This window comes from Tamandua tetradactyla, chromosome 8, assembly GCF_023851605.1.
Source record: "Tamandua tetradactyla isolate mTamTet1 chromosome 8, mTamTet1.pri, whole genome shotgun sequence".
Lineage (NCBI taxonomy): Eukaryota > Metazoa > Chordata > Mammalia > Pilosa > Myrmecophagidae > Tamandua > Tamandua tetradactyla.
The window spans coordinates 88,228,640-88,255,999 of record NC_135334.1 but is presented as its reverse complement, the minus strand read 5'-3'; the positions used below and the strand labels follow the sequence as shown (position 1 = coordinate 88,255,999).

General features: G+C 42.8%; 1 pseudogene; it reads right to left on the bottom strand.

Moving 5' to 3' along the window:
* Window positions 1-17,961: 17,961 nt before the first annotated feature.
* Window positions 17,962-25,643, bottom strand: LOC143643661 (aminoacyl tRNA synthase complex-interacting multifunctional protein 1-like; annotated as a pseudogene).
* Window positions 25,644-27,360: the final 1,717 nt, after the last annotated feature.

Sequence of the window (27,360 nt, the reverse complement as noted above, 5' to 3'; positions counted from 1 at the left end):
TGCTGGGTCACTGATGTCACCAACACTGTTGTGTTTTGTATTTCTATTATGTGGTAAATCAGCTCTACTCACATTCACTTGTTCTTTTTACATTTTTGTTATTTTTACATAATTTCTCTTGAGATGAATTTTCAAACCAGTTTTTCATGGTAAAAGAATAATATATTGTAATTTTGATAGGATTCCATTAAATATCTATTATTTTGGTAGAGAATCACCATTTTCACAATACTGAGCCTTCCAATCCAGGGTTTGCAAGTCATTTTTTTATGTCTCTCAGAAAGTTTTTATCATTGTCTTCATATTAGGCCATATACATTTATTATTAAGTTTATTATTGGTATTCATAGTGTTTGAAGCTATTGAAAGCAGAGAAAGACCTGTTTTGCAGGAGAGGTGGGGAATAATAAAGTTAATTTCTGCTTGTATCCTGTGTCCATGTTTTTTAATAAAGATTTCATTATAGACTTACTCTCTAAAATGAATGTATATCAATGTACATTCCCATTGACAATGTACATTCCCACACTCTTGCTATTACTTCCTAATCTGAAATCTTTACCACACTAAGAGGTGAAAGCTTGTAACCCTTGTTTACATTTGAATTGCCCTGATTGCTAGTGAGTGAGTACCTTTTCATACATTAATGCTCCATTCTGGTTTTCTATTTCTGTGCATTACTTGCTTATAACTTTTCCTACTTCTCTATTGTGTTGCTATCTTTTTCTAATTAATTTGTAGACCTTCCTTACATATTCTAGATTACAAATACTTTGCAAATATTTCCTCCATCCTGTGACTTATCTTTTCATATTTTAAAAATGATGTCCTTCAGGGAGGGTGCCAGGGTAGTTCAGTGGTAGAATTCTCACCTGCCAGGAGGAAGACCCGGGTTCTGTTCCTAGCCCATGCACTTCCCAAACAGATAAAAAAACAAACAAGCAAAAATTGAACAATAAGGGGATACTCACATGGAAAAGGAATAAAATGTGACCCCCACTATATAACATACAAAAAAAAAGATGTCTTTTGATGTGCCAAAGTTTTCATTTTAATGAAGTCATATTTATAATTCTGTCCTTATGGTATGTCTTGTTTAAGAAAAATTTCTCCCTCCCCCAAGCATGTAAAGATATTATCATATATTCTATCTTAAGTTTAAAGGTGTGTGTTTTACATTTGGTTCTTTAATCCTTCTAGATATTACTTAAAGCATAGAGTGAAATAGAAATCTAATTATTTTATTTTATTTGCATTTAGAAATCCAACTGTCCCAACACTATATATTGACTACTCTGTCTACTCTGTGCTTTCTGTGCTTATTACATTAGCTGCATCATATATCAGGGTTCCTTCCATGTGTCTTTCAGTTTCCAGGCTCTCTTCTATGTTCTATGAATCTCTTGGTCTCTTCCTGCATCTAGAGCAACTTTCCTCATTATCCAAGAACAGTGGTGGTTGTTTTGTGTGTGTGTGTGTGTGTGTGTGTATGTGTGTGTACTGAGGGGATTTGTGTATTGAGGGTTAGTCCTGAGGTGGAGTTTTACGTCTCAAAGGTATTCTTGGTCCTGGTGGTTGTTTTGTGGGTGTGTGTATGTGTGTGTACTGAGGGGATTTGTGTATTGAGGGTTAGTCCTGAGGTGGAGTTTTACGTCTCAGAGGTATTCTTGGTCCTTAGTAGGCTGGCCCTAGACAATTTCTGATAGGGACCACATGTGCAAGAACTGGACCACAAAGCAAGCCATACCCAGCAAACTCCAGGAAGTACTCAATAGCTCCAAAACTCCAGGCATGCTGCCACTTCAACACTATAAAAACAGTAGTGAACAACATCCAGATTTCTTGCAAGGAAATGATGTGAGGAAGTCATTCTTTTCGTATTTTGTGCTCAGAAGTGTAATTACAGTTTCCTAACAATGTTCCAAATAATCAAGACTTGAGAGTGATGATATGCTCCTCACAGTCTGACATTTTATGGTTTTGGATGGTGATACAGTTGTCATTTTCCCCCTGCCTTTAGCTATTCTGTATTTTCTGAATTTTCTATGGTGAGCATGTGTTGCTTTTATTTATGTATCTATTAAGTGTGTGCTCAGCTACAATAACAGAAAATGTGACTAAGAGTGGCTTAAACAAATAGAAATTTATTTGTCTCAAAACAATAAATCTTTGGCTTGACAGCCCAAGGTTGGGACAGAGTCACAGTGCTTTGGTAGACACTTGCTCTTTCTGTCTTTCTGCTCTGCCATCCTAAGCCTTCATCCTCATGCTTGTAACTTCATTGTCCCGAGCTGCTGCTGCACCTCCAGGCCTCATGCCCAATTTAAAGGAAGGAAGAAAATGGAAAGGAAAGAAGTAGCAACAGCTTAGTCTAGAAAGCAGAGGTCAATGCGACAGTGGCTCAGTGGCAGAATTCTCACCTTCCATTCCAGAGACCGCGGTTCGATTCCTGGTGCTTGCCCATGTAAAAAAAAAAAAGTAGAAGCTTTCCCAGAATCCCAATACAGTCTTCTCATTGCCAGTGACTATCTCTAGGCTGCAGCAGGAAGGTGAAGATTTCTACAAGGATACATTGTTACATGGTATGATCTAAAGCAGGGGTCAGCAAGCAATGGCCTGCAGGCCAAATCTGGTTTGCAGCTTATTTTTGTAAACAAAATTTTATAGGCATACAGCCATACCCATTTCTTTACATATCATCCTTGACTGTCTTTTATTTATTTATTTTTTTGCATGGACAGGCACCAGGAGTCGAACCCGGGTCCCCGGCATAGCAGGCGAGAACTCTGCCACTGAGCCACTGTGGTCCACCACTTTGACTGCTTTGGCTAGAATAGCCGAGTTGAGTAGTGGTGACAGAGATTGTATAGTCTACAAAGCCAAAAATATTTTCTGTCTTGCCCTTTACAGAAGTTTGTCCAACCTTGTCTAAGGGAGAAGGGTTAAAGGATAGATAGTTGGAAGGCAACTAGTAAGTAAGGAAAAGAAAATTCAACATTATGTAGGCAACCAATAATCCTTGAAGAATGACTTTCACGCTGGGGAGGACAAGTTGTCTAAAGGCACACATCTCACGAAGATCAAGACATATTTTTACAAAAGTAAAAACAAAACCTAAGTTAGAAATACATGGACTAGAGCAGATACATTTCTACAGTTTCCAGGCCCATGCTTGTGTCTAAAGGGCAACCATATAATTTTCACATCGTTTTCTGCCCATTAGGACAGACAAGAAATCCCCTTGGATTTTGTAAGTCCCTTCTTGGGTTCTTTAGGAGGAAAACAGTAGGCTGAGAAGGCTGTGTGGGTAATCTCTGTCCTCCATCCTCACTGGACAACAAAAAGGAAACATAACACTGCCTTACAAGTTCACCAAGAGGAAATAGTTTTCATTGTAGCTGAAAGAGTGTGTGGTGGTGGCTGAAAAAGAGAACCCAGGATCCTTGGGGATGTGCCTTCTGAGCTTTTGTACAAGCCCTGGTGGCCACTGGTATTTTAGTCGGGTTCCCTTTTAACAATCTCATTGTAAGAACAGGTCATCTTATACCTCACTTGCCTTAACTATGAAAGATCAGCCCTAGTAACCTGGCAAGATCTTTCTTGATCTTAAATAAGAAAAAAGGAATCCATCTCTCAGACAAAGACACACAAAATTCTCATAATAGCCTCTAGTTGATCTTGACCCAGTTATGGCTGTAGTATCAAGAACAAGATATGAGAACGGGAGAATTCACCTCTAGGTGGTTCAGGGTCTTCTTGCAGTGACCGGCCATCATAGAATCTCTTACAAATTACATGTCAGACATCTAAGTTAGTGTGTTAAGATTGAGGCAAGCCTTAGGCCCACGCCTGTAGTGAATCCACTATACAGCTGCCAGAGGGAAGATTCTCAAATGCAAATCTGATGTGGGATGTCAGTGAGTTCCATCTTAGTGATCAATTCATGGTCGCCATCCAGAGCATGTGTGTGGAGATAGGCTCTGAGTCTGCATTTGGGCATGGAAGGGGCAAGTGGTGCCAAAATGCCAGGTATTGAGCATGACTGGCTATAGCATAAACTTCCAGCTTCCCTAGCCTAAGGCTTCTGCAAACCTCACCAGTCTCCTCCAGCTCCAAATTTACCAAGACCTCCTTTAGGGTCAGTTCAACCGTAACCTTCCCTGTCATACTTTCCAGATTTTATCCAGGTTTCCCACTCTGTGATCCAATGGCCCCTAATATCAATCTCAACAACCCCACATTGATGTAATTATTTGTTTTGCTTTTCTGGTCCCCCTATCACACTGCAAGTTCTTAAGGGAAACTATATAAGATCTGTGACCCCAGCACAATTCTTGGCAAAGAGTAGAATCCAAATAAACTTTTCCTCTTTTGCCCAAGTTCCCTACCCAGTCAAATGGAGACTGTGGGCTTTGACCAGGGTAGGGATCAAAGCAAGGCAGAGCAATGAATCTCAGAAAAAGTGCTGTGTGAGCAGAGTTTTGAAGGACAAGGAGTAATTAGCTAGATTAAATAGGAGATAAAGAGACTTCTGGGAAGAGAAAGCAGTTTTTGCAAATGCACCAAAGCATGAAACAGCATGATGAGTCCAGGAACTAAAAGGAGCTTCATCAATAGGAGCAAAGGGTGGAGTAGCAGGAAGAGGCTGCAGGGGCTAGTCTGCTTCAGATCACGAAATGTCTTATGAGCTAAACCAGAGTCAAAACTTGATCTTAAAGCTGAAAAGAACCATTGAAAAGCTGGAGGCAGAGGAGTGACCTGGTGACATTTGAACTTAAGGAACTGTCACTTCTGTTGTAGAATAGATGATGGCTTGAAGGAGAGGTTGGAGTCAAGGCCCACTTTATTGCAGTGATCCAAAAAAGCTGAGAATGAAGTGGAGAGGAGCAACTGTTGGGAGAGATTTTTAGGAGGTAGAAGCTGAGGGAACTGGTATCTCTTAAAACATGAGAGTTAAAGAAGAAGGGGGTGATGTGGATGACTCTGGCTTGGGTAACTAGGTAGAAAGTTGTGCATTACAAGATCAAGCCCCTGAAGGAGAGGCAGGCATGTGAAGGAAGATGGCAAGTTAATTCTTGGTGTGTTTTTGCCATCAACTTTCTCAAGCTGTTGGAGTGGGATGGGATTTGTGTTATCCTCTGCAAAATAATGAGCAGCTTTTTACCAATTATTAAGTTCGTCATCTAGCATCCATTGTTACTGGTCTGATTTTTATCAAAATAGTATATAAATGTTTTTATAACATCTCTAGTATAGGTCTTTGTTTTCAGCTTGATCAGAGCTCACAGCTCATATACTACTTTGACTTTAGAAAATCTTCTTGTATTATTCTTTATTAGTTTCCTCTCCCTTGGCTTTTCTGTTCTCACTTTCAGGGGATCCTATTGGTTGGACATTGGACCATCTGGATTGATTTCCTATTTCTCTCTTATTTACATTCATATTTATTATAATTTCAATATTTCCTACATTTTAAGAGATTTTCTAGACTTCAGCTTCCAACCTTTCTCTGAATGTTTTATTTTTGGCAATCTTTTTTTTTTCCATTTGCAAAACTGTTTGTATCATAGCATCTGTGCTGGTTTGAAATGATGTATGTACCCTAGAAAAGCCATGTTTTAATCCTAATCCCATTTTGTAAAGGCAGCCGTTTCTTCTAATCCCTATTCAGTATGGTACGTTTGAAACTGTAATTAGATCATCTCCCTGGAGATGTGATTTAATCAGAGTAGTTGTTAAACTGTATTAGGTGACAAAATGTCTCCACCCATTTGGGTGGGTCTTGATCAGTTTCTGGAGTCTTATAAAAGAGGAAACATTTTGGAGAATGAGAGATGCAGATAGAGCAGAGCAGAATGACATAGCCACAAGAAGCAGAGTCCACCAGCCAGTGGCCTTTGGAGATGAAGAAGGAAAATGCCTCCTGGGGAGCTTCGTGAAACAGGAAGCCAGGAAAAGAAGCTAGCAGATGATGCAGTGTTCACCATGTGCCCTTCCAGATGAAAGAGGAACCCTGACCGTGTTCACCATGTGTCTTTCCAGATGAGAGAGAAACTGTGATTATGTTCACCATGTGCCTTCTCACTTGAGAGAGAAACCCTGAATTTCATTGGCCTTCTTGAACCAAGGTATCTTTTCCTGGATGCCTTTGATTGGACATTCCTATAGACTTGTTGTAATTGAGACATTTTCTCAGCCTTAAAACTGTAAACTAGCAACTTATTAAATTCCCCTTTTTAAAAGCCATTCTGTTTCTGGTATATGCATTTCGGCAGCTAGCAAACTGGAGCAGCATCTTTTCTTTAAAATTATTTTATGGATGTAATGTCTCAATTTTTTTCTGAAGATACTGATGAGAGTTTTCTTTTCAAAATGTTTTCTAAATTTTGTATTTCCTTTGAAGTGAGTTTATTTGCAAACCTTGACCTTTAGTTTTCACATTAGGTTCTTCAAATGTCTAGCTGAATCATTCAGGGTCATCACAGGAAACTGATGGCAAACTTAACCTGAATACTAGAGGAGAGTTAAATAAAGATATTATTTATAAAGGTGTGAAAAGGGTGTAGGGAAACCAAGAAAAGACAATATAACATCTTGGGGCTAACATCTCCTAGAAACCATTGCCTCCCCTAGGCTGGAAAAGACAAGAGGAGGGAATCAATACAGGAAATCACAGAGAGTAGGTGTATAGAGAGAGCTGTTTGACAGGAGCTGTGGCCTTCCTTAGAGGGATAGAGTCAACCCACAGTGACTCAGAAGGATGGGATCCAGGGAAATATGTATCCTTACCTCACTCTTTTCCCTTCTTCTCATCTCCCATCGGTCCTTCCCATTGATAGTACCCGACAGGAAGCCTTTTGATGCAATCACCCGCCACCCTCCTGTGTGCAGAGCAGGGAGGAGAAGGGTGGAGGGTGGATTTGGAGGGACAGACAGAAGATATCCAGCAGACTGGTCATCCTTCGTTACCTGTTTACATTTAAAGACAAAACAATAGAAGGCTGACCAAGAATTCTGAGGTACATAGGTAGGAGTTTTGAGTAACTTTCACTTGAGGGCAGAGAACTTGTTATTACACTGAGGAAGCCCAAAATGGCAGAATGTGGAGAACATTGCTATGAGGTGCCAATTTTTCTACTAACAGCCTAAGTTCTTCCTGGATATATGGCTCACATGTTTTTTCCTTTCATTTTCTTCTGGTATAAAGAGCTGCTGTTGAACAGTTTGATGATAATCTGAGCTTTTCTTAGATGGCTAATTTTTTTTCTTTCAAGTACATTAATTTTACTAGAACATATCTTGGTGACGTTTGTTCTTGGCTGATATTCTCTGGTAAATTATGTGTTTTTCAATATGCTATTTTAAAACTTTTATTTTCAAGAAAGTTTTATAGAAGTGTGGGTTTTAGTATTAATTCTGTACCATGGCTTTGGTTTCCTTATTCAGGGACTCCTTTAACCTGTGTGTTAAATCTTCTTTGCCAATCTTCAAATATTTTCCACTTCCTAATTCTTTTTCTTTATTTCAATTTGATTTTCTAAATTATCAAAAGTTATCAATATAAAAAAACTTTATTTATAGTCTTCTCTTCATTTCTAAGAGTATTTTTTATTTATAATTGTTTCCTGAGTTTTGTCATCTCACTTCTGAGGTTTTTTTAATTCTAACAACGTTGGATTTTTCTTTTTATGTTTTGTATGATTTCCTTAGTGACTTTTAGCTAATTTTGATATAGAAAGTTATGGTTTTGATCTGTTCTGCCAAAACACATCTTTCTGGGCACATTTTTCCGGTGTTCTTTCTTTGTCTTTTAGAATGAGCTCTTGACGATTGTGCTCTTTTTTTTTCTTATAATAACCTTGTATTAAATTTGACCTCAGAAATGTCCAGCTGTTTATTTTTATGTGAAATTAACAAACGTTCAAAAGTGGCCATGATTCATGTTAGATTTTTTTTCAAGTCCACAGGGCTCAGTCCTTTGATATTTTCGTGTAGTGAAAGCAAATCCAAACCTAGAAAAATTATCAATTGCATAGGGACAATTTGCTACTCCCTCTGTGAAGAAAACAAGTGCAACCAATTGCTTCCAAGGTGTAGCACCATATTGGGAATTCAGCATGTGTGGCTGCTGCTGGCAAGTTGAGTACTTAGCAGTGGCAGCAGCCACACATTTTAGTAAGAGAAAATCCATTTTGTTGTGTCCATCATGGCCTCCATCCCAGCAACCATGGTCACTTTGTTTGTGAGCTCATTGAGAGAGCAAGGGGGGCTGGGGAAGAAGTTTGAAAGGCATCCACATGGCAGTCCTTCTTGTCTACCTCACTGTCCACTTCCTTACTTATCACCTTGTGTGCCTTAGGGTTTTTCTCAGTTAAGACTATTCTAATTAGAACTCTGGCTCTGATGCCCATTATGGTAACCCTCTGAATTTGCCTCTAGTAATTGTGCTGCTGCTAGGCCTCTGCTACCCTAAGCTCCTTGTCCCCATGTTGAAATTGGGAGGTCAATTTCAACTGCAGCATTTCCTACCACATCCCTAGCCAACAAAGAGCACCCACTGAAGTGCTTGATGTGTAACAAGTCAAAATTAAGATGTGCTATTAGTATAAAATATATGTTGGATTTTAAAGATTTGGAAAACCAACAACAAAAAAGAATGTAAAATACCCTATTTGAAATTTTGTATATTTAGTATGTGTCAAAATGATAATACTTTGGGTATTTTAAGCTAAATAAAATATTATCAAAATCAATTTCACTTGATACTTCTTACATTTTTAATATGGCCACTGTAGAATTTAATATTAAGATGTGGCTTGCATTATATTTCTATTGGACAAAGTTGGTCTTGATAAAAATTACAAAATGAGGACAAGCATGTTTTCAAACCATATTACATGATAGGGTATTTTCATGTTCAATCTTTATGTGCAAGTCAAAATACAAACCAATCATGGGGCAAACTGACATCATATGCCTCCTGGTGAGAAGTATCAAGAAGAATACAACATCTCAGCAAGCATTCATGCTCAAAACATATGACCTGATTCTAATCAGGAGGAAACATCAGACAAACCCAAATTGAAGGACATTCTGTAAACAACTGACCTGTCCTGTACTCTTCAAATATATCAATGTCATAAAAGACAAAAGAAGGCTGAAAAACAGTTCCAACATAAAGGCCTTAAAAGAGACGTAACAACCATGCCATGTGTAGTACTGAGTCTATTTTTTCTTTCAATGCTGTAAAGGAGCCAACTGGCAAAATGCAAATATGGACTGAATAATAAATAATAATATAATTTTAATGTTAGATTTTCTATTAAGTTTTGATCCTTGTAAATAAGAGAATGTCTTGTTCACAGAAAATATACCCTGAAGTATTTAGAGGTAAAGAGGCATGGTGAGTGCATTTCACTCTCAAATGGTTCAGCAAGTTATTGTAAGTGTATGCCTATATGCGTATATGTACATATATGTATGTATACCTATAAATACATACATACATAAAACATATATATAAAGAGAGAAAAAAATGGGAATTCACTGAAATCCTTTTGTATCTTTCCTAGAATCTTGACATTTTTTGAGAGCAGAAATTTTTTTAAAAAAATTTCAAGCATAAAAAAGGTTTTTTTGCTAGTAAAATATTTTAATTCCAATTTCCAAAGTTACATTGTATTAGTTTTTATTGCTGCATAACAAATTGTTAGACTCATAACACCACTTATGTTATCTCAGAATTTCCATTGATCAAGAATCTGGGAAGAAGTTCACATGGTCCCCCTCTCAAAATCGCGGAAGACAACAATCGAGGTATTCTCTGGACTGTTTCTCTAGACTGTGTTCCCATCTGGAACCTAGACTGTGGAAGAATCCATTCCTAAACACATTCATAATAGCACAATACATTTCACGGTGGCTGTTTGATTGATGGTCCTGGAATTACTATTTTTTAATTGTAAAATATAACATACGTACAAAAAAGCAATAAATTTCAGAGTACGTTTTAACAAGTAATTATAAAACAGATTCAAGAGTTTGGTATGGGTGACAGCTTCACAATTTGAAGTTTTTCCTTCTAGCTTCTCCAAGATACTGGAAACTAAAAGAAAGAATGACGTAAAGATTCAGCAGTCTTACTCATTTGTTAAATCCTATCTTCTCTGCTCTCCTCCTTCTCCTTTGATTTTTCTTCCAATCTTTAGGGGTATTTGGGCTATGCCCTTCTAATTTTTCCATGCCGGAAAGGGCTGTTGATAATATGGGATAGGGGGAGGGAACTGGATATTCATGGAGAGGCTGGCTCCTCTGGGTTTCAGGACTTATCTGGTCTAGGAACCCCTCTGGAGGTTGAAGGTATGTGGAAAGCAATCATAGTGCATGGAACTTTTGAAGAATCTCAGATAGAACTCTAGTTGATCTTTAGGGTTGACAGGAATGGCTTTGGTTGGGGTTTGGCAAACCATGGTAAATAGCAATATCTTGCTGAAGCTTGCATAAGAGTAGCCTCCAGAGTAGCATCTCCACTTTATTTGAGCTCTCTCAGCTGCTAATACCTTATTTTGTTACAATGCTTTTCCCCCATTTGGTGAGACAGGCATTGTCGATGCCAGCACCAGGCTCATCCCTAGGACTCATATCCCACTTTGCCAGGGAGATTTTTTGACCCCTTTGTCAGGGAAATTTTTTATACCCCTGGATGTCACGGTCCATATAGTGGCCCTGGATTCTTACTGGCTGTCATTTGTTTTGTTTTTAATTTTTATTAATAAAATCAATCAACATACAATACTAACATTCTTAACATATGAACATTCCATACTTGGTGTGCAATCAGTGGCTCACAATATCATCATATAGTTGTATATCATAACCATGATCATTTCCCAGAACATTTACATCGCTCCAGAAAAAGAAATAAAAAGAAAAAAGAAAAAACTCATATCACATTTTACCCCTTACCCCTCCCTCCCTCTCACTGACCACTAGTATTTTCCTCTACCCAATTTATTTTAACATTTGTTCCTCCTATTATTTATTTATTTTTAATCCATATTTTTCACTCATCAGTCCATACCATAGATAATAGGAGCATCAGAACAAGGTTTTCACAATCACATAGTCACTTGCAAAAGATATATCATTATACAATCATCTTAAAGAAACATGGCTACTGGAACACAGCTCTACAGTTTCAGGCACTTCCCTCTAGCTTCTCTAAAACACCTTAAACCAAAAAGGGGTTATCTATATATGCGTAAGAATAACCTCCAGGATAACCTCTCAAACTCTATTTGAAGCTCTCAGCCGCTGACACTTTATTTTGTCTCATTTCTCTCCTCCCCCTTTCAGTTGAGAAGGTTTTCTCCATCCCTTGATGCTGAGTCCCAGCTTGTTCTAGGATTTCTGTCCCATGCTGCCAGGGAAGTTTACACCCCTGGGAGTCATGTCCCACATAAAGAGGGGGAGGGCGGTGAGTTTGCTTGCTGTGTTGGCTGAGAGAGAGGCCACATCTGAGCAACAAAAGAGGTTCCCTGGGGGTGACTCTTAGGCCTAATTTTAAGTAGACTTAGCCTATCCTTTGCAGGGATATGTTTCCTATGAACAAACCCCAAGATTGAGGGCTCAGCCTATTTTGTTGTCCTCACTGCTTGCGAGACTATCTGGCCTTCTCCATATGAGGAAGTTGAATTTTCCTCTTTCTCACCATTCCCCCAAGGGGATTTTGCAAATACTTTTTTATTCACAGTTCAAATCATGCAGGGCATAGCTCTGGACAAACCTACAAAATCTCATGGCCTACTCAAGGTTCTATGTACTTATTGTGTTCAATTAAACTGTCCGTATAAGTTATATTAGGAGATGCCCTATCCAAAATATAAATTTTGTACCAAATAAACATTTTTTGCTTTAGTCTCACACATAAGTTAAAGTTTTAAAATATGAATTGCAATCTATTTTCAACACCCTGCAATACTGACATTCCTTTGTTCTTCCTTATTCAAATACATTTTTTAATTTGTGCATTTAGTCACTATCCTTGTACCCTCTAGGCATTCCGAGATTATACCATCTCTGTCATTATCATCTATCTTTCCTTCTGATATCATTTGTGCTCCCTGCCCTCCTCCCTCTATCATTCTCACATTCAGCTTCATTCAGTGTACTTACATTATTGTATTACAGTTAGGTAGTATAGTGCAATCCATTTCTAAATTTTTACAATCAGTCCTGTTGCCCAATCTGTATCCCTTAGGCTCCAATTACTCCAAATCAACCCTATTTCTATCTCCTGATGGACTCTGTTCTTAACTGAAATTCTCCAAGTTCATACATTAATGAATGATTAGTTAATGTTAATAATAATGTTAGTTCATATCAGTGAGACCATACAGTATTTGTCCTTTTGTTTCTGGCTAATCTCACTGAGCATAATGTCCTCAAAGTCCATCCATGGTGTTACATACTTCATCACTTTATTCTATCAAGCATAAAAAGTTTTAAAAGCAACATAGGAGAAGCAACACAAGGGAAAGTGCCAGGAAGGCCTCATTCTTAAACAGTAGCACCCTTGAATCGGGGCAAGAGGCCCCCCACCCTGAACTTTTCCTGTAGAGGGCCATTACTCTACCCTCCCCTGACTGTGCCCCTTCCCGTAGGACGAGGAGTCTGCAGGATTAAATGGGTATGCCCACCTGGAGCCCCAAGCCCCATCTAGATCACACACCAAGGACCCAGGACCTTGGAATTCCCTGCTGTCTGACCCTGAGCCCACTTCCAACCTGGTGCACACCCACTGCCGGGGTCCATGCTCTGAGAGTGGTGCAGCTGATGGAGCATGTGCCCCTGGGCCTGAGGGAGGGCGGGGTTAGATGGAGGGGTTAGATGGAGCTTGGGCTGTGGGCTCTAGTGTCCGCAGCTTGTGCAGTGCAGGCTGGAGCTGGGGGCGAGAAGAGAAGGGAGCAGGCTGCAGGCTGGGGGGCCACAGGCCAGTTCTCCCCACACTGGCACGTTCTCCTTGGGGTCTAAGAATTCTCAGTGCAGACCTGGCCTTGTAGTTGTTATCAAGATATATTTATCTGAGGCAGAGGGTAAAACAAGATTCATTTACAGTTTTCCAGCTTGCTATATAACTTCTAAATATGCCACGTGGGCCTCCAATTTGTTTCTTTCCTCAGGCCCCTCAAAGTTAGGGGTGTCATGAGGAAGAGGAAGCCAGGAGAAGCCTGTGCACACAGGCTGGCACAGCCACTCTCCTCTCCACTCTCATTCAAAAGAGGGGGAAAGCCCCAAACGGAGAAACCAGAGCCCTCTAACAAGGCAGAATTGTCAGGAGCCTGGATTGGACGATAGGAAGCCTGAGGCAACCCAGAAGGCCTGCCCAACTTTTCAGCAGTCCCTCAGGGAAAGCACTTTCCAGGAAAACCTCTCCCAGGCGAGGCTGGGTCAGGGTGAGAACACAGCACTTTTTGTTTGGTTTGAGTCTAATCTCTGGGCCCAGAGAGGTGCAGATGATCCGGAAGACTTTAGAGGCGTGCCTCAACCCTCTTGAGCCTCTCCTGCCAGCTCCAAACGTAGGGGGGTGGGGGTGGGGATGGGACCAGGAGGCGGGAGCTGGCACTGTGCCAAGCAGCCTCATTGGGAACCCAGTACCTTGGGGACCCAGGAGTGCTGAGCGCTGAGTTCACCCATGGCCCCTGGAGGCCTCAGAGCAGCAGCACCCCCCCCACACACACAGGGTTCCAATTGCCTTCATCCTGCTGCTGCAACAAGTTAGCATTGTCACCTTCAGGAAGGCTATTACCTGCAACTTTTCACGTGGCTGGCTCCTTTTTATTACTCAGGTCTCAGCTCAAATGTATCCTGGGGTGGGGTGGGGGGGCTCCCAGACCTGCCCCCAGTTTATAGCACAGCTTGCAACCCCAGCAAGTTGAAATTATCTTGTTCATTTATTTGTTCCCTAATTTATCATCAGTTTCCCCTTTTCTAGAATGTGACTATTATGAGAGAAGGAATTTTCCCTGTCTTATATATTACTACAGCCTCAGTCCGATGCCTGACAGCTAATGGACTTTTGTTAAATATTTGTTAAATGAATAAATGGGTATCTATAATCCAGCCCTTCTCAAGCTTTTCTCCTGAAGTCTCTCTCTCTGCAGGGGGCATAAGAGCTCAAAAAGCCCCCAGCAAGCCAGAAATTAGTATGAACTTTTTTTTTATTCTAAAATGTCAACATATTCATTTTCCATTGATGTATAACAGACTACCAGAAACTAAGCAGTTTACAACATCTCACTATTTCCATGGTTCAAGAGCTTGGTATGCTTTTGCTGAGTCCTCTGCTCAGGGTCTTGTAGAGGCAAAATAAAGGTGCCAGCAGCTGTGTCCTCAGTGGAGGCATGACTTGGAAAAGAACTGCTTCCCTCAGGTTGTTAACAAAATTCATTTCTTTGCAGTTGTAGGACCGAGGTCCATGCTGTCACTCTAGCAGTAAACTAGGAACCACTCTGGGCTCCTAGCGACCACTCTCGGGTCCTTGCCATGTGGCCCCCTCCACATTGGCAATGGAGAACCCCCCTCGTGTCACTCATTGAATCTCTCTCAATTCCTCATCTGCAACCAGCCCAAGAAATCAATCTGCTTTTAAAGGGTTCGTGTGATTATGCCAGGCCCTCCTAATAACCATCCTATCTTAAGCTCAACTGTGACATACAACATGACCTAAACCTGGGAGTAAAATCCATCACATTCACCATTCTAGGGATTATGATTATTCAGGGCACGTATCCCAGGGTGGGAAGTCTTGGGGACATTTTACAATTCTGCCTACCACAGCCAAATTAATTTTTCTTTCTACTTGAATATATATTGGTTTTCATAAAAATAAATCTATCTTCATATAAATAAAAATATATACTGATGCATTTGTGTATATAAATATATGTATGTAATTTGTAGAATACAATATTCAAATAAAAGTGACAGGCTAGGAAAATGCAGGGTGGCTCCTCTGCAGCACGACACACCCTCTGTCCACCACTGCACATGTGGCTTGAAAAGCCCAGGCAGAATGGGTCATCACAGGAATGCACTGAGCACAGCATGAGGAGAGGGCACTGAGACCAGCATGCAGCATCCATCTACCTTTGCTGAGATTGCATCCAAAGCTGTAGGGTCCCGTCTGCTGAGGGTGCCCCTGACTAAAGCAGAGCTGGGCATGGCTGGAGGAGACAGCTATGGCTTCTAAGTGGGGCAGGGAAACAACCTGAACTCCTGGCTTGGAGCCAGACAGGCACGAGTTTTCATCCTGTCTCTCCCATTTGCCAGGTCTACAACTGTGGACAATTCGCTTAATTTATTTTTTTTTAGTTTGAGTTTCTCCATCTTAAAATGGGGACAATTCAACTTACTTGGTAGGTTTGCTGTGAACATTAAATGAAATAATGTTTAAGGAAATTCTTGGCCCAGGGCCGAGATCAGTGTAGGTACTCTATAAAAGCTTGCGGGTTTCCCCCCACTGAGTTAAGCCTTTGGTTTAGAGCATTATGTCTCTGTGGGGCTTCTATGATAGATATATTTCCTAAGAGGGGTAAGACTGTAACTCTGACCATGTGTTTGGCACCTGACAGATACTAAAACATGTCTGTTAGGTATAAGGAAGGAAGGCGCTGGTAGAGAGCTGGTGCCAGAGGAGATGAATTCCAGGGCTAAGGAGCCTAGGGATGGGCAGCACATGTAAGAAAGTCGCAGCAGAGGAGGCTGCTCCTGGAGCCCAGGGCTTGGTGGGCAAATGTGGGAGGCCAGGGGAATCCCATCAGGTAGTGGAAATTCTCCACACCCTTCCTTCCTACGAGGGAGAGGGGTAGAAGCCCCTACGGGCTAGATGCGCACTTTCCCCGCCCAAAGTGTCCAGAGACTGTCCCCCTCCTCTGTCCCTAAGTCCCTACTCATCCAGTCTCAGGCAGCCATACTTGTCCCTCTTGGGTTATTTCCAGCATTGCAGATTTCCACTCTGGCCTACAAACTCAGTTAACCTCTTTTGAGGTGCTCTCACACCACATATAAGCAAATAATTATAATCTAAAGTGACCCACATTTCTGCAGATACATGCGCAAAATACGAAAAGTGGAAAGGGAGGGTACTCAGCCTGGAGTAGGAGATGAGGGAGTGTGGGAAGGTGTCATCTAGAAGGAGTTCCCAGAGGTTTTGGAAGGGTGGATTTGCAATCTCTTTAAAAGTGTTGGGAGGGAAGCGGTTGGTTCTAAGTAGAGGGAACATGGGCTGTCCTCAAATGTTTGGGTTCTTTGAGCTACTGGGGATTTGGAAATTGTGCCTACAGTGCTACAGAGGAAGTGTTGTGGGGCCACTCCAAAAAGGAAATGGCCTTTCCCAATTAAAGAGGAGTAGAACCCCTTTCCATTGCCATTATGTGCCCCAAGAACACTGAGTCCACCTACAGACTGGAGACCCAAGGCCAGCAGAGAGTTAGCAAGAGACCTCATGACACGGCTCTCCTAAATGTGAGAAGCAACAACCAAGAATGCTCTAGTAGGTAACTTTCTGAAGCAAAAATTGTCCATGCCACACCTTCCAAACTAGGAGATACAAGAGTATGCGGGGCATATAGGAGAGAATGATCTCTTCCTTCCCTCCAACCTCTGGCTACCCCGCAATAGGCAGCTGGGCCCCTTCATCTCCCTCCTGCAGGAACAGGCCATGTTCTAATCCTAACCCAGACCACACAAGGGCATTGGCCTTGGCCACCTTGTCCACAACCCTGTGTTGCAGTACAGTGGGAACCCCATCCTGAGTTCCACACTTCTCTTCCTAGTATCATGCACACCTGCCTCAAAGCACTTGTGTCCCTTTTGGGCTGTCATGTTGTAGCAGTCCACAAGACTGAGCTTCCTCTGCACCCTCTCCTGAAGTTCTAGCCTCCTTATTGCCCCATCCACTGTAGCACCCCATTCCCACCCCCACCCACTTCTTACAGTTGGGAATCCCGATGTTACCCCAGTTCATGCATCAATCCAAAATGAAGCAGGACATTTACCAGTGGCTTCTGCTCTTCAGTCTTGAGGGGCTTAGGATGAACTTGCTAACTACCCTTGAATCTGGGTTCCCTCTCTAGGCAGTGGAATCATCTGGGGCCTCTACTCCAGGTCTCGTTTCTTTGCCAGCTAGACTCAGAAACCACTGAGCTGGAGCTACTTCTAGACATCTGGGTAGCCCCCATAACCTATCACATCATGCCTTACCTATCCCTATTGCTATGTTGGCCCACTCCAAAGACTAGGCCTCTGCCTAGGTTTCTTCTCTTCAGCCCTGTTCTGTATCTTTGCCAGTGGCAAAGACCCCCATTCCTGATTCAGATTCTGAACCCTCCTCCTCAGACTGATGTCTCTGTCCACCTGTCCATTTGTACTCCTTTGATTCATCTGGTGAGCTATGTCCCTGCCCACTCCACAAGGTGGTTTTGGAAATTGTCTGCCTGCTGCCATATTCCCTCTCTGTCACCCTGGGAGTTGATCGGATTCCTGTGTCTCTGTATCAGGGCAATTCCTACAAGCCCAGCCTATCTACTCCAAACACCTGGACTTTCCAGTCACACAACTAGGCTCTGACTCAGGGTTCTAGACCTGCCAGTAGTATGACCTTGAGAAACTTACTTAAAACTTCTACATCTCAGTTTCTCAAGTGTAATATGGGAAAATAAGACCTACCTCATAGGTCTAGTTTGAGGATTAAATAAGATAATACATGTAAAGTACGTAGCACAATTCCTGGCACATAGGAAGCTGCCAATTAAAGGCAACCATCAAAGGGCTTTAAACAATGGAATAAAAGGATATTTGTTCTTTTATTGGCACCTTATTTTTTTTACATGTGACAAATATATTCCTTTTTATTGTTATTAAAGTTTTCTTTAATAAATTCCAATATCTGAAGCATTTTCTTTTATTTGATTCCACTGTTGGCCATGGTTTGAGCCCTACACACTCCCTTCCCTTTCACCTCAAAGGGAACTCCTTTGTATGCAGCCACACACTCATCAGTAGTGTAAAGATCAGGCTGCATCTGCTCCCATATCTTCTTTTTAGGATTTAGCTCCTTGTCAGGCTCTCCAGGGAAAGTACCAAAATAATTCTGTCTCCAAGAAGAGATGCATTAGGAAGAGCCAAGATTTCAACTTTCTCTGGTCAACTAGCACTCATCACCATTGCTAGAGATAGTACTCCCCTCATCTTTGCGGGTTTGAGGTTACAAAGTAAAATCACCATCCAATTTTGCACTTGTTCAAGAGCAACATGATTCACCAGGCCACTGACAAACCTTCTTGGGGCTGTTTCACCCACCTCTACTTCTTGCACATACAAAGAATCTGCATCAGGGTGTTTTCTGACAGTGTTGATACGACCAATCCTAAGATCCAGTCAGGAAACATCTGTTGGCTTACAATCAGCACTTCCTGCTATTGATTGCTGTTTTTTCTCCTTCTTCTCGCCTTTCTTTTCAATTTCCTCTTTCACCTTCTTTTCTTCTTCTCCTCTACCTCCATTTATCTGTTCACTGGCACCAGAAGATATGGTTGTTCTTGATGTAGACTATATCACATTTCCAGAAAGTACAGAACTATCTTGCAGTGGAGTACCAGATGGAAATGGCATTTGTCTCACTCCAGTTCAAATTTCTGCCCGCATTAGCTCTTGTTTCAGTTCTTCAATTTCTTTCTTTAATTTAGCATTTTCAACACAAAGTTTCTTCTCCTCCTACAAAAGTTGCCTACAAAATTGCTTTTTCCTTAAGATGTTCGATAATTTGATATGCTCAGCACCCTTCTGTTTCAGCCTTTTCAGAATAGCATCATTGGTGGCCATTTTGGCAGAAATGCATAAAAAGGTGGACAGTAGTTCCCGTGTAGCTTTAGCCCATTGGCACCTTATTTTCTATGTTCACATATTTCTCATTGCTCCCCTGAAAAGTGTAATGATTCCTCCTCCTCCATCCCAGCTCCCACTATTCCCAACCACCACTCAGAACTTGAGGGGGTCAGAAAGGCTCTAAGGTGTGTGTGGCAACAGTGGGAGCTCCCCAGTGCTGGGCAGAGTGGCCCGCAGGACCAGCCACCTCTTTGGTTCCCTATCTCCAAGTCACCAATATATAGATGCCATTCAGGAGTCCAGTCTAAAGGGTCTAGGCATGAGGGCAGCCCTGGGGAGAACAGGGGAAGGAGAAGGATAGACGGTTTGGGTAGGGAGAGAGAGAGAGTCTTCATTCTTCCCTGCCCTAAAGGTCCTTTTCTCTTGGGTGTTGATACCCTCTGGGTGCTATAGTTATTTAAAAGCTGTTGCAGCTTCGATCTGTGTGAGAGATGCACTCTCTGGTCAACACCTTGCTATCTCTCTTCAGTCCCTATCCCCGTAAAAGACCCTGTAGCCTTTTACTGCCAACACCTCTAAACTGGCAGGCAACCCTCTGTGACAGAGTTCCAACTCCATATTTCAAACCAAGTTATCTTCCCTATTGTACATTTACCCTAAAGGAAAATCATGCTTCTTTTACCCACCAAAAACTAGTCTTTCACTATTCATTCTCTTTTATCCTGCCTTGGTGGATGGCTCCAGCCGCTCCCTTGACTTCTGAATTTATTCAACATCTGGGGAAAGGGAGAAGAAAGGGAAGCAAGTACCAGTGTCTATATCTAAATATATCCCCAGACCCCAGGGAACGAATGTCACTCTCTCCCAGTAAATCCCTCAAGACAGACCGACAATTTCTACAGCTCATTGGGACTGTAAGATACCAGCCCTCTTTTCCTTAGCTTTCCTTTTCTATCAGGGCCCCTTTACTTGGTTTGGGGATGGTGGGAAGGAGAGGGGAAACATCAGCACTTTCTGCTAAGCTGACCACTGCTTGCCTCAGTGACTCTCCTAAAAGAACCCCCTCCAAATTTCTTGCCTTCCTTATAAGCCTGGATGGGGAGTAGTTGCTGGACAGATTTTTACTAACTTTTGGGAAGACCTGCATGGATGTGTTTAGCACCTCTCTTTAGATATGTGGATAATTCTCACCTACATCTTCAACTTCAGGGCTTCCTTGCCAAAACTGTGTCAACAGGAAGAGTCCCATTTAACATCTATTTTTTTGGTCCCGGAGCCATCTCCCTGGGACCTTCAGACCAGGAAAAGCTGAGATAATAATAGTGCTGACCAGCTCAAACCCTCTTCAACAGTTGACATTATATTCCATGTCTGCCGATACACATCCGGGACTGACAGTGATCCAGGTCCCTGGTAGTCCGACTGCTGGCCATGCTGGGCACCTCTCTGAACCAAAGAGCTCCTCCTCAGACTCCTTAAGGACATAGGCTACTGCGATTCTAAGGCTCTAACAATTTCTACTATTAATTGCTAATAGTCCCATCATAGATATGTTTGCGGTGTAGCACTCTCTTTGTGCCTCTAGGAGAGGATGTGTTGGTTAATTTTGTGACAATTTGGCTAAGCTATGGTGCCCAGTTGTTTGGTCAATGTTAGTCTAGATGTTGCTGTGACAGTATTTTGTAAATGTGATTAGCATCTACCATCATTTGACTTCAAGGAGATTATTCTCAATAATACAGATGGGCCTCATCCAGTAAATTGAAGGCCTTAAGAGCAAAAACTGAGGTTTCCTGGAGAAGCAGAAATTCTGCCTCAGAACTGTGGCATAAAATTCCTGTCTGAGTTTCCAGGCTGCTGGTCTGTCCTATAGCTATCAGATGTACAGCCCCCACAATCACACGAGGCAATTCCTTAAAATAAATCTAATTATCTTTCTGTCAATAAATCTATAAATCCTCTATTAATTCTGTTCCTTTGACTCTGACTGATCCGGAGGTTTAATAATAGAACTTCTTTAATTTAGCCCCCAAAATAAAAGAAAACATAACTTCCTGGGCTGAGTGCTGCCTAGAGTCCTCTCAGCAGCTTCTCAGAAATCTCTCTCCCCTTGGCTGTTTGTTGTACCACCCCCATGATGGCCACCAGCTACAACACCCAGGTAGCTCACTTGTTGTATCATTGATGCCTCTTTGCTGCTTCTAGTTTGATTGTCTCTCTGTTATTTCTCCCTTTTTCCCAATTGTGCCTCTGATGCCACCCAGTTATCCCAGAGACCTTTAAGACCAAAGAGGTCCTCAAGCCTAATTGAAAGTTCCAAATGGTTAGAACACCAGATCCAAAATGCTCTGTGTCTTTTTTCTCCTGGCTGAATCTGGGATGCTATGTCCAGCTTTAGGTCACTTATTCACCATGGTGGCAAATGCCACCCAATCCCCCTGCCTTTTACATGTCCATGCTGTCCAACCTATTTCTATCTGCAGCACCTGGGTGCTAATGTCTAGGGGCTTTCTCTGCTGATAGAGCATACCTGTCCAGGCAGCAGGCCAGGTGCTGGGAGTTAGCACTTTCCCTTTTCCCCAAGAGAAGCTCTCAATGGATGACTGATGAGAGGATGTCTGAAGAACCCATTTCCCTTGCTCCTTAAGTAGACTAACTCCTAAGTGCATGTTATATGCTGGCTCCCAAAGTTGCTTAGAGGGATTGCACGCCAGTTGCACACAAGTACTCTCTTTTTAGGCTGTTTCCTGTCCTGTTTCACTTTTCTACTCCCCTAGTACTCAAATCGTTGTCTCAGAGTGTGCTTCTAGGGAAAACCAAACTAAGACAATTTCTAGAAGAAATGAAAATATTATGGGCAGATTGATAGGACCAACAAACCCTGACTTAGGACTGAGCAGGCCTTTCCAGGCAGCATCCCAAGTCTGCATTGCAGCTCTCCGTGTGAGGCAGTGTATGGGCAGGAAATCTTCAGGAGGAGGCAGTCAGGAAACATATGAGGAGAATTCACTTCTCCCCCTGCTCCTCTTCCTCCTTCTTTCCAACTCTTTCATGGCCTTTCCCCTTTTTACCCAGGGCCTCTCAACTTCGTGGCATGACCTCAGGCTCTGTCACTTAGCCGGCCCTTCCTTTAGGAGCTCCCGGCTGCCAGCAGCCTGGATGTGGGTGTCTGGCTCCCCTTCCTTCGCCCTTGCAGAGCGACTGTACACCATCATCGGTGTGCACACCCCAAAGTGCTGATGCACCGTCATCGGCGTGTACACCCCAGAGTGCTGATGCACCATCATTGGCGTGTACACCCCAAAGTGCTGACCATTGTCTCAAGTCTTTTGGAAGGAAGTCAGCAAATGACTCACTACTGAATGTATCTGGTCCTTGGAAATAAATCCAAAGTCTAACTAGACATTTTTTTCTCCTGTTGGAAGGTGGAAAATCTCTTATCTCTCTATCAGCTGTGTCAAGAAAGTGATCAACTTATTATTTGACAAAAAGTGATTTAAGGACTTCACATCAAGGCCAGGTCAAAGTGCACAGGATAGCAGTGATGGAAGAAGGAGCAGGCATCGCCCAGTCTTCCCTCCAGCCATGGTAGAATCAAATGGAGGTATTTCTTTTACTCTATGCCTGACTTTATGCACAGATCCCATAAAGGTGCTTATGTGACTGCCCACAGGCATGGGAGTGGCCAAAGGGATCTGTCCCTGCAACAAAACCACTGTCCCTAAGAACCACTATTTTTGTGTGTGTGTTTTTAAAAAAAAAAAAAATTTTATTTGTATTGACAAATCTTCACGCATATACAGTCCATTCATGGTGTACCATCAGTGGCCCACAGTATCATCACATAGTGTGAATTCATCACCATGATCACCTAAGAACCACTGTTACTGACTGTAACATCCCTCAGGGTCCAGGGATGAAGGAAAGGTTAAGATAGCAGCAGGACAGCATTGCTCTGGGCAAGCTCCTCGAGGAGTGTGGTTTCTGATACCCGCACATGGTGTGTATGTGTGGGTATGGAGGGGGTTGTAGAATGACATCCATTTCTGCTCCCAGAATGGGGCTGACACCTGGGGTCTGCTCTGAGGTGGGCTCTGCAGCTGGCAGGGCTCCTGACCTGATCAGGGCTCTCCTCAAGTCTCCAAGCTGGAGGGATACTTTGCCTGCATGTTTTGCTGACACCTTCAGATTTTCTCTGCCAGGCAGAATGATTTATTTGTATGTCTTCATTGAGAGCAATTATTTTTTAGCACCTTGCTAGGCATGCTGTGTGAGCTCATGAGTACCTGCCTCGCTTGGAGCAAAAGTGAGAAAAACAGCTTCCCTTCTCCTGTCTCACCAGAAATTCTCTTCTTTCTCTGGCACCGTCACACAGAGCCAAGGATCCTTGTTTCTCTTGAGAGCCACTGGTTCACCCATAAAACTCATCAAGGATGACATTTAAAAAGTACCTCCCTTTTTGAGAGAGAGAGTTTTTCTTTTTTAAAGAGAAAAAAAAAACATAAAACAAATGGCATAGACCTTTTCTCATAAGTAAACCAAATACTAACACTGCCCTGTAGCCCCAGGATATAGAAAATGTGATGGTGGAAGAGGGAAAAGAGAAGAAAAGAAAGGAGGTAAGAAGACCCAGGAGGGACCTGGGCAATAGAAAGGAATTGATGGAAAATAAGGATGAGAGACAGAGAGATGGAGGATACTGGGATTGACGGGGCAGGGGGAGAGAGGCAGAGGGCAGGGAGAGGGGCAATAGGCAACCAACCAGCCAGGGGGAAGGACAGCAGGCACGAGAGGGAGAAGTAAGGGAGACAAGGCCTCCTAGTTTTCCTTTTCCTCTCACACCAGTTTCCTGAACAAGGGGCACCTTCCATCTCCTCACCACCCACCCACTCCTCGGTTTGGCTCCCCACTCCCATGGACCCTCCTTCTCCAACAAGGTTTTTAAGAGGTCAAAAGTGTGGTCTTTACCCCGGGAATTTCCTCTTTAACTCAATGACAGATTTGACACTAGAGTCTCCCTTTCCCTCCGTGATATCCTCTATGGGGCGTGTAGATTCCTATGCCAGTTCTGCTCCTTATTCTTATGTGTTGTTGCCCTTTTTTGGGTTTTCACATCTGTAAACTGGCAGTAATAACAGGACTTACCCTACTTCCAACACTGGATCCTGGACTTTTTGTTGGATTGAGTGTGCATGCATGCATAGTTATATATAAGATATGGGAGGTGATATCACAGTGAGCTATAAAACGATGTACAAGTTATTCTTCTGGTTCTTCTGCTCTTACTATCACTTCTCTCCTTCTCTCCTCTCTCTTCCTTATCTCATCTTCCATACGTTGACCTTCCCCAGGACTTATCTTTTGCTCTCTTCACTTTCTAACCTCTCATTCATTTAATCTCTCCTCTTCCACTGCCTCAACCATCGTTCGCAGCAAATGATTCCCAACCTCCAGCTCCCCACAAGCCCATTCCCTCTAGAGCCACTGTTTCGGTTTGCTAAAGCAACCAGAATGCAATATACCAGAAATGGATCAGCTTTTATAAAGGGGATTTATTAAGTTACAAGTTACAATTCTAAGGCTGTGAAAATATCCCAACTAAGGCACCAGCTAGAGGATACCTTCTCAGAAGAAAGGCTGCCAGCATTTGGGACACCACTGTCATCTGGGAAGGCGTGTCTGCTGGTCCTTTGATTCTGGGTTCTGTAACTCTCAGCTTCTGATTCCAGTGGCCTCCAAGTGTCTGTGTCTGGTTTCATTTCTCTGCTCCCTGTGCTGGCTCTGAATTCTTTCTCTCTCTGAGCTCTTCTGAGGACTCCAATAAACTAATTAAGACCCATCTTGAATGGGTGGAGCCATATCTCCATGGAAATAATTTAATCAAAAATCCCACCCACAGCAGCTCTGTACCCACGAGATTGGATTAAAAGAGCATGGCAGGCGGGCCGCGGTGGCTCAGCGGGCAAAGTGCTTGCCTGCTATGCCGGAGGACCTCGGTTCGATTCCCGGCCCCAGCCCATGTAACAAAAACGGAGAAACAGAATACAATAAAAACAAGAAAATGTTTAAAGATGTTTCCCTTTCTTCCTTCCTTCCTTCCTTCTATCCTTCCTTCCTTCTCTCTGTCTTTCCTTTATAAAAAAAAAAAAAAAAAAAAAAAAAGAGCATGGCAGGTGGTGCAATGGTGGCTCAGTGGCAGAGTTCTCACCTGCCATGCCAAAGACCCAGGCTCGATTCCTGGAGCCTGCCCATGCAAAAACTAAATAAAAAATAAAATAAAATAAAGAGGATGGCCTTTCTGGGGGCACATAACAGTTTCAAACCAGCATAGCCACACACCAGGCTTTGTTACTTGCCTGCCTCAGTGGCCCTTTGGATCCAAAGATGGACTGGAGAAAATACCTCAGGTCTCCCTCAGAGTGAATCTTTTTTATAGAAGAATGGAAAGGGTATAGGCTCTATGGACAAATAGACCTGCTTTCAAATCTTAGAAATGCATTTAATGGTTTGTTGCTTATAGAAATCTTCCAGCATTTAAATTCCCTCACCCACAAAATGGGAGTAATAAACCCTGACTGAGAAATAGTATGAGGTCTCCCTGTGATGACTCGAGAAATGGGAGGCAAGGCTAAGAGAGTGCAACCAGGCCTAGAGACAGTTCCCTAGAACCAGAATGTGCTGGGTCTGGGAAGAAGAGACCATATCGGTGTGGTAGCAGGCCTGACTCTAGTAAACTGGCAAAATAGCATAGCGATTAAGAGCACAGACTCAGGAAGCAGCTCTTGACTTTACCACTTAATAGCTGTGTTGCTAGTAAATAATTTAATGACTTAACCTCTTTGTGCCTCAGTTTTCTTATCTATAAAATGGGAATAATAACAGCACCTCATAAGGTTGTCATGAGGATTAAAACAGATAAAGTCATGTGGGCTGCTTGTGTCTGGTGTCAAGAAAGCATGACACAAGTATTTTATTTAACAAATAACTTATGTTGGCTATTAGAAATATTATTTACCAAAGCTTGCAAGCTCATTTCTTACTCAAGAGGCTGTAAGGACCCTGTGGCACCTAGAAAACAAGGGGCCTGAGGACTATCCCCACCACACCTTATGCCAAGTCTCTCTTCACCTCCTTTCACACCATAACCATCTCCACTCTCTGAAGTGAGACTGGGCACATGTCCATCCCTCCCCACCTCCCTCCCTCCTGCCAGGAGCCTGGCATGAGACACCTTTTCCAGCTGTCCATGCACCCAAGTCAGTGACATCATTAGGTGAGGCAGAAGTGCTTGTGCGGGCAAGGCAGTGACATGAAGGGAGAGCTGAAAAGTGCCTGGAGCCCTGCACTTTCCTGCACATCTCCAGGTGATTCTGGTACATGCACATGGGTTACGCCTGGAAATGTGGGTAGGTAGACATGGGAAGGGGTCAGTTGGTGGGGGTGGGTTGGGGCTTGGAGAGAGAATGAGAAGTGGAGTCAGGAGCTAGGGGCAAAGAGAGGCAAGGATTGGGTGTGGAGGAACTTAAGCCTGTTGTGGAGGGTGGGCTTGATTCTAAGGGTAGCAAGGAGAGACACGAGTTGATTTTTATTTAAGGAAGTTCTCTCTGGCTATTGGGTGGGGAACAGAGATCACTGCAGGGCAAGATAAGAGGTAAACAGAGCATAAAGCTGTTGGAAGAGGGATAAAGAGATCCAAATCCAGGCAGTGGCAGTGGGGATGGAGAAGAAGGTCCAGATGAGTCACACTTTAAAGGTAAACTTGGCAGGACTCAGTGCCTGATTGCATGTCAGGAGAGAGGAGGGGTGAGGAGTCCAGGATGGTATCACAGTCCCTAGAAAAATGGATTTGAATGTATTCTTTCAACTGTGACGAGTTCTACAAGTGTCAAGGTGCTGTTTCACATCAGAGGATTCACTTCCTTTGCCAAACACAAACGGACCCATGCTGGTAGCTGGCAGGTCCAGAGAGCAGGCAGTTGTGGCCCTGGCTTTGAGGGGCTCAGAGTTGGGGAGACAGGCCTTCTGGATGGGGAGGCCAAGGAGGCCCCATACTTCCTGCTTTGACCAGGTTTGGCTCAAGAACCAGATCCTGGAGAAGGGGGCATGAGTCAACACAGCCTTCGAGAGAAGGAATCTCAAAGCCAGCCCAGGCCTAGGACCTACCCTCTTCACTCCTCGCACCCTTCCCCAGCAGCACGGGAATGAAATATAGGTTCAAATCTCAGCCACTAGCTTATCAAGAAATTTGTCATCTGTTTGCTTCATCTGTAAATGGGGATGATGATAAGAGGAGGAATAGGTTAAATAATAAATGTAAAGCTCCTAGCCCAGTGTCTCATGTCTGATTAAATGAGGCACTTATTATCATTATTGCTATTATTATACTGCATCCTATCTGGAATTTTCCTCTCCTTGCCTTAAACACTGCCAATACGTCCCAGTCCTTCTTCCCTCCCTCCCCTCACTTCTATACAC